We start from the raw sequence: 7,806 nt of genomic DNA, 5'->3' as shown, positions 1-7,806 counted from the left end.
CACCCTAATAACAGAGGGAAAGCAAACTAAAAACAAAATAGGACTTCCTCTCAAGATGGCAGGGTAGGTAAATGCGGTATAGGCTCCTCCCACAATCACACCAAAATTACAACTGAACTACAACACAACAATCCTTCAGAATGGCCTGACATTGAGCTGAATGGAAGTCCTACAACTATGGAATTAAAGCAGCAGCCACAGTGAGACTGGTAGGAGGGATGGAGGTGTGGACAGGCTGGTCCCACACACACATGGCTGCCATATCTGGGGATCCAGCAACCTGGCTCAGACTGTTTGCCCCGCCCAGGGAATCACCAGGGCAGGGCCAACAGTGCTGTCAGAGGCCTTTGTTCTTTGGTGAGCCCTTCCTTGGGGCCGCAAACAGCTGCCATACCTGGGACTCCAGCAACTTGGCTCACACTGTTTGCTCCACCCTGGTGATTCCCTGAGGCCCTGATCCACCCAACTTTCGGGCCCACCCAAGCTGTTTCCAAAGGCTTTACCAGAGGATTGGCCTGTCTTGGATCCTACTTCAGAGTTTCCTAAAATCTTTCAAACAAATAGCATCTGGTCTCTGCTAGCCCCATACCTCTCCTTAAGCTGCCCCATACCTGGCACTAGAAGCAGCCAGCCTTAGTTCCCAACTTGGCTTTTCCTGGACACTTCCAAACTCAGCAAAAGAAGTAGACACCTGCAGATCACTTTGTAGCTTATGCCAGGCGGCCCTGGATAGAACACAGGCAGTGGCTGACCTTGCCCCAGAGCCAGCACACCCAGTACACAGCTTCAGACCTCAACAAAACACCACCACCCAACCACCTCCACAAGTGATACGCTCAATGACTGGACTCAGCAGGTACCAGAGCCCTGATGAAGTAAGTCTTGCTTTGTGTGGTGGGTGCCTGCACAGCTCATCCTCCAAGGTAGTCAGAGGCCAGTGGTTAGTGGACACAGCCACTCTTTGCAGCTGATCAGCCTGAGTAAATCCCTCCCATTGTCGTACCAGCAGTAATTAAGACTCAAATACAACAGAAGGGTGTACAGTCCACATGAGGGGTGCACCTTGAGGGCCCAGCTGGGGTGATCAGGAAGACTGTGCCACTGAATCCTACAGGACACTTACAACAGTAGGACACCCTACGAAGCCTAGGAGGCATAGCAACTCTGCCTAATACATAGAAACAATCACAGGGAAGCAGCCAAAATTAGGAGACAAAGAAACATGGAGATAAGCAATCAATCAGATGCAGAGTTCAAAACACAGGTTATAAAGTTGCTCAAGGAACTTGGTGAGACATTCAAGGGACTTAGTGAGACCTTCAAGAAACTTAAGGAGACCTCCAAGGAACTTAGTGAGCACATCAACAACATAAAAAAGGACCAGTCAGAAATAAAGGATGCACTAACTAAAATAAAGAATAATTTACAGGGAATCAATAGTAGAGTATGTAAAGTCAAGAAACAAATTATCGATTTGGAATATAAGAAAGCAGAAAACACCCAACCAGAAGAGCAAAAAGAAAAAAGAATCCAAAAAAATGAGGATAGTGTAAGGAGCCTCTGGGACAACTTCAAGCATGCCAACATTCGCATAATAGGGGTGCCTGAAGGAGAATAGAGAGAGCAAAAAATGGAAAACTTATTTGAAACAATAATGACAGAAAACTTTTCTAACTTGGTGAAGGAAACAGACATGCAAGTCCAGGAAGCACAGAGAATTCCAAACAAGTTGAACCCAAAGAGGTCCACACCGAAACACATCATCATCAAAATGCCAAAGGTTATATTCAAAGAGAGAATCTTAAAAGCAGCGAGAGAAAAGCAGTCTGTTACCTACAAAGGAGCTCCCATAAGACTGTCAGCTGATTTCTCAAAAGAAACTTTGCAGCCATAAAGAAGTGGCAAGAGATATTCAAGGTGATGAAAAGCAATGACCTACAACCAAGATTACTTTATCCTGCAAAGCTATCATTTAGAATCGATGGACATATCAAGAGTTTCTCAGACAAGAAAAAGCTAAAGGAGTTCATCACCACCAAACCAATATTATATGAAATGTTGAAGGGTCTTCTTGAAGGTGAAGAAGAACAAAAATGAATAAAATAGCAATTAATACATATCTATCAACAATTGAATCTACAAACAAAATGAGCAAGCAGAACAGAAACAAACTCAGATTCAGAGAACTTTTTGTTGCTTGCTAGATGGGTGAGGGCTGGGGGAATGGGTGAAAAAGATAAAGGAATTAAGAAGTATGAATTGGTTCTTAGACTGATGAACCTCAAAGGGAAGGGGGAAGGGAGAGCAGGATGAGACAAACCAAAGAACTTCTATGCATATATGCATAACCAATGGACACTGACAATAGTGTGGGGAAGGCAGGAGGGGGGTGGGATTGGGGAGGAGGGAGTCAATGGGGAAAAAAGGGAGAAACATCTGTAATATATTCAACAATAAAGATGAGTTAAAAAAAAAAAAAAACTTAAAACAAAATAAAGTTTAAAGCCATGTCTAAACATATTTTAAAATTGAAGAACACAATATAGAAAGAAAATATTAACAGCAGTCAGGGTAAAAAAAATTTAAGTATCCTCAAATATGTAGAACAGGAACATAGCAAATTTACTACCTGAAGATGTACTATTTTTAATGTATTGAGAAAAAAAATCAATTGATATTTTAGCATAAGTTTATGTTACCTGGTATTTATATCTGATGGTGGGTATACAGATTAATATGAGTTTCAAAAAAGAGTGCATATACCTTTATTACATCAAACAAACAAATGTAAATTTTGAGAGCTTTTAAAAATATTCAAATACAAAAAAATAAAATAAAGTCATTGCTGAAAAAATATTCAAATACATAGAAATAATATCATGTTATTAATCTGGAATAACTAATAATGTAATAATTTCAATTATATATAAATTCATTGTTAGATTCCATGAGCACCAGATGAAGTCCCCAATACTTTTTTATATTGTTGTGAAATTTGACAAGCTCTGTTGTTTAGCATATTCAACAAAACTATAATCTGCTGATTGTGAACTTTCTAATAAAGAAAAACATATATATACCATTTAACCCAACACAATCCCTCTGCTGTCATAGTTGCAATAGAATCTTTGTCTAATCCTAAATCATGAAATTGCATCCTATGTGTTCTTGTGGAAGTTTTAAGTTTCACGTTTATGTTGAGATCTGTTTAGATTAATATTTTGAATAGCTCATAGTATGAATCAAGATTTACTTCTTTGACTATGGATATTCAATAGTTCCAGCACTATGTTGAGAAGTTTACTCTTTTTCCATTACATTCCTTTCAGCCTTAGAAAATCAATTAACTGTATATGTACAAATCTATTTATTGGCCCCTTCTTCTGTTCCATTGATCTATTTATCACTATTTATGCCAGTTTTTCCACTTTCTTGATTTTTGTGGCTTTATAAAATATCCCAAAGTTAAGCCTCTTTGTCTCTCTTAATGCTGTTTTGGCTATTTCTGTTTCTTGAATTGTCCCCAAAACTTTATAATCACCTTGTTAATTCCTACAAAAATTCTGTGAAAATTATTCCTAGTTATTTCTTTAAGTCTTTAAAAAATGTTGGGGAAAATTGTCATTTTAACAGAATTGAATCTTTCATTCCATGAAGAGGAATTAAATATCTTTTCATTTATTTGTTCCTTTAAAATTTAAACTACAGTGCTTTATGGGTTTCAGTGTGCAAATATTGCATATATTTTCTTTATCTCTAAATATTTAATAATTATACATTATTTAACATAGCATTTTTAAAATTTCAATTTCTAGTATTATTTAATCCTAGTACATAGAATTATATTTGATCTTTCCATACTTATCAAAAGATAGACAAACTAGACTTTAATCAAAATTTCAATGTTTGTTCTTCAAAGGCACAATCAAAAAACTGAAAAGACAACCCACAGAATGGGATAAAATATTTGCAAATCATAATCTGACAAGGAACTATGTTTACAACATATAGAGAACTCCTAGAATTGAGCCATGAAAAGACAAATAACCCAACTCAAAACAGCAGATGTATGAACACAATTCAAAACCACTTAATACCCACTGGGCTGGCCATCATAACAGACTGATAGTGAGATTGTGGAGAAACTAGAACCTTTGTACACTGATGGTAGAAATGTAAAATGAAGAGAAATTTTGGAACACTGTCTGGCAGTTCCTCAAAATATTATACATAGTGTTAACTTTTCACCCAGCAATTCTACTCCTAGCAATAAAATTAAGAGAAATGAAAACATATTTCTATGCAGAAATTTGTACATGAATGAGCATAGTCACATCATTCATAACAGCAAAAGTTGAAAACAATCTAAATACCCATCAACAGGATGGATGTATGATCAAAGTGTAGTATATCTATACAATGAACTACTTACTCATTCATTAAAATGAAGTACTGATGCATGTTAAAACATGGTTGAACCTTGATAACAATATGCTAAGTGAAAGAAAACAGCCAAAAACCCCCCAGATATTATATAATCCCATTAACCTGAAATGTTCAGGGTAGGCAAATATATAGACACAGAAAGTAGACTAGTGGTTGCTTAAGGCTGGGTCAAAGAATGCACTTACGGGATGATAGTTAGAGTTTAGGATTTCTTTTTCGGGTGATGAAAATGTCCTAAACTAATTGTGGTGATGATTGTACAAATATGTATGTGTACTAAAAAGTATTGTATTGCATACACTTTAAATGGGCAAAATGTACAATATGCGATACACTTTAAATGGGCAAAATGTACAATATGTGAATTATATTTCAATGAAGCTGTTACCAAAAAAAAAAATCTTTTTTTTTTTTAATTCTCACCCAAGGACATTTTTCCATTTTTTGTTCAGATAGAGTGGGGAGGGAGAGAGAGAGAAAGAAACATCGACGTGAAAGGGACACATCGAGGGTTGCCACCCGCACAACCCAACCAGACCGGACAGGGAAAAAAAATATCTTAAGAGAAGCCATAAAACACTCTCCTTTAGCCTAGCTGGTGTGTTTCAGTGGATTGAGCATTGTCCCATGGACTGAGAGGTCTGGGTTAGGTTCCCTGTTAGGGAACATGCCAGGGTTGCAGGCTCCATCCCTAGTAGGGAGTGTGCAGGAAGCAGCCCATTGATGTTTCTCCCTCACATCAATGTTTCTATCTCTCTCTCCCTTCCTTTCTCTCTAAAACAATCAATAAAAACATATTTTTGCCTGGCTGGTGTGGCTCAGTGGTTCAGTGTTGACCCATGCACTAAGAGGTCGCTGGTTCAATTCCCGGTCATGGCACATGCCCAGGTTGTGGGCCTGATCCCCATTGGGGCAGGCAGGAGGCAGCCAATAGATGTTCTCTCTCATCGAAATATCCCTCTCTTCCTTCCTCTCTCTCTAAAATAAATAAAGAAAAAAAAGAAAAAAATGTCCGTCCTTTAAAAAAAAATACTCTCCTTTATCTTACACAATTTTGTTTACCTACAAACCTCTGTTTCAGAAATTGAATTTAAACATTTGTAAAATAATTTTCTTTCAAATTCTTAGAGGAAGGCATTATTAATAACATTCTTTCAAGCTTCCCTTGTTTCAGAGGTTTCTTTTGGTTAAATATCTCGTTATGCTTAAACCAAATGCATCAAGGTTCTTTTTTTCAAATATATTTCATTGATTTTTTTTTTTAGAGAGCGAGGAAAGAAGAGCTAGTAACATCAATGTGAAAGAGAAACATCGATGGGCTGCCTCCTGGACGCCCCCTACTGGGGATCAAGGCTGCAACTCAGGCATATGCCCTGACCAGAAATCGAACCAGGACCTCTCAGTCCATGGGACAACACTCAGTCCACTGAGCCACACCAGCTGGGCAAAGTTCTTTTTATAACAAAAGCTTTTTGATTAGCCTGTTAACTGGGAAATTCCCTTTTTAATTACGCAGCATATAACGGGCACGAACTCTTTCACTAGGACGTGTAAATACGTCACGCCTGGAGGACGTAATTTCATATTATTATTTTTTTATTTATGCTTAAAATAAATGAAAAGACTATGAAATATATATATTTTTTTGTTTATTTATATATAAAGCACAAAAGAAAATACAAAATTACAAACAAATAGAAAAGAATACCAACAAAAAAATGGAAACATCGAATTAAAAATTATAAATTTTACAATTATAAAGATTACAAAAAATATATTTTTTTTATTTAGATACACAATAAGAAATATAAAAAGTTAACAATTATAGAACAATAAACAAAAGCACACAAATAAGATAGAAATATTGAGTTTAAAAATTAAAATATATATGCAAAAATTCAAAACTCAATTTCCGTGTGATATATTTTAAAACAATTGTTGATACATAGTGCTACCTTACAATCCGGACACCAGTATGTAGATTCTTTCCTAACACCTTTTTTGTAGCAAACTCAGCATTTTCTGGATTTAGTTTTTCCTATATCGCTTTTCATTTGTTCTGGAAAATGCCTTTCAACTAGGCGTATGGTTTAGGTGTAGAGCTGCTTGTTGATGTCTTTGGGTGGGTTTTCACTATATTGTTATCTACCAATTTCTCTACTCTATCAAAAAGTGTAATCGATCCAAATGACCTTTATCTTTTTTTGTATATAATATATGCATTGAAGCAGCACATATCAATTAATCGTAGAAAAATTTTTTAAAAAAAATTTTTTAGCCTATTACGGGCAGCCGTGTAGGCCACCATAACTCCATCTCCCAAATCTACGCCAATCATATTCTTGTTATAATCCAGGACAACATTCGGTGTTTCTTGCCTTCTTCCTCTCTTTTCAATCATTGTCTTTTCGTCATTTTGAATAGAACTGAGCATCAATACGTCTTTTTTATCCTTCCATTTTAAAACCATAAGTTTGTCTTTGAATCTTACTATATGTTCATTTTTCTGTAATTTTTTTGTTTTTATTTCACTGGGGATTCCGACTCTGTTTATCCTCATTGTTCCAACAATGTCTGTATTGTTTTGACACAAGAGTTCAGCCAAATGAATTGACGTATAGAAATTATCTAAGTAAATCCTACACCCTCTATTCAGTAAGTCATGTGTTAACTCCAAAACAATTCTTGTTAATTGTTTTTCTTGTGGGTAGTCGAACCATAATTTGTGTCCTTGCCTGTGTATAAAATTATATTTTGTACGTATCCAGATTGGCTTTCACTCAAAATAAACAACTTCATTTCAAATCTAGCTCTTTTTGTAGATATAGTTTCAAGATAAATTCCCTTTCCATAATGAAAGAGATTCATCTACGCATATTTCTCGTTCACATACATAAAAACTTTTAAACTTTTCTGACAAATTATTGATGATTAGATCAATTTTATATGTTTTTCTATTAGATGTGTTAGGATCAAAACTTAGATTGTCTGCGAAATGTAAAAACTTACATAATAATCCAAACCTGCTTTCGCTCATAGTTTCGTTAAAAAACGGTGTTTCAATTATTCTTCTTCTTGAAAAATAAAGTTCAAAAGCCGGTTTTCCAATTATTCCTGTAAAATTAGTAGCCCCCCAAAAATCTTCCTGTCAGCTTCATTTGTATCCTTCCATTTTCGAATTCTCGAACGTGGTTTCAACTCAGGATCATTATCAAAAAATTGGGCGGCGTACAAATTTGTTTGCTCTGTAATTAATTTGATAAGTTCCTCATCTGAAAACTTCTCAAGATAAAACAAAGGAACTTTTTTTGGAGGAGTATCGAAAGTTTTTTCCAGAATGTGCAGTGAAAGGAAACGGTG

The sequence above is a fragment of the Molossus molossus genome, unplaced genomic scaffold (assembly GCF_014108415.1).
Source record: "Molossus molossus isolate mMolMol1 unplaced genomic scaffold, mMolMol1.p scaffold_m16_p_9, whole genome shotgun sequence".
Classification (NCBI taxonomy): Eukaryota; Metazoa; Chordata; class Mammalia; order Chiroptera; family Molossidae; genus Molossus; species Molossus molossus.
Note: the sequence above shows the minus strand (reverse complement) of the source record.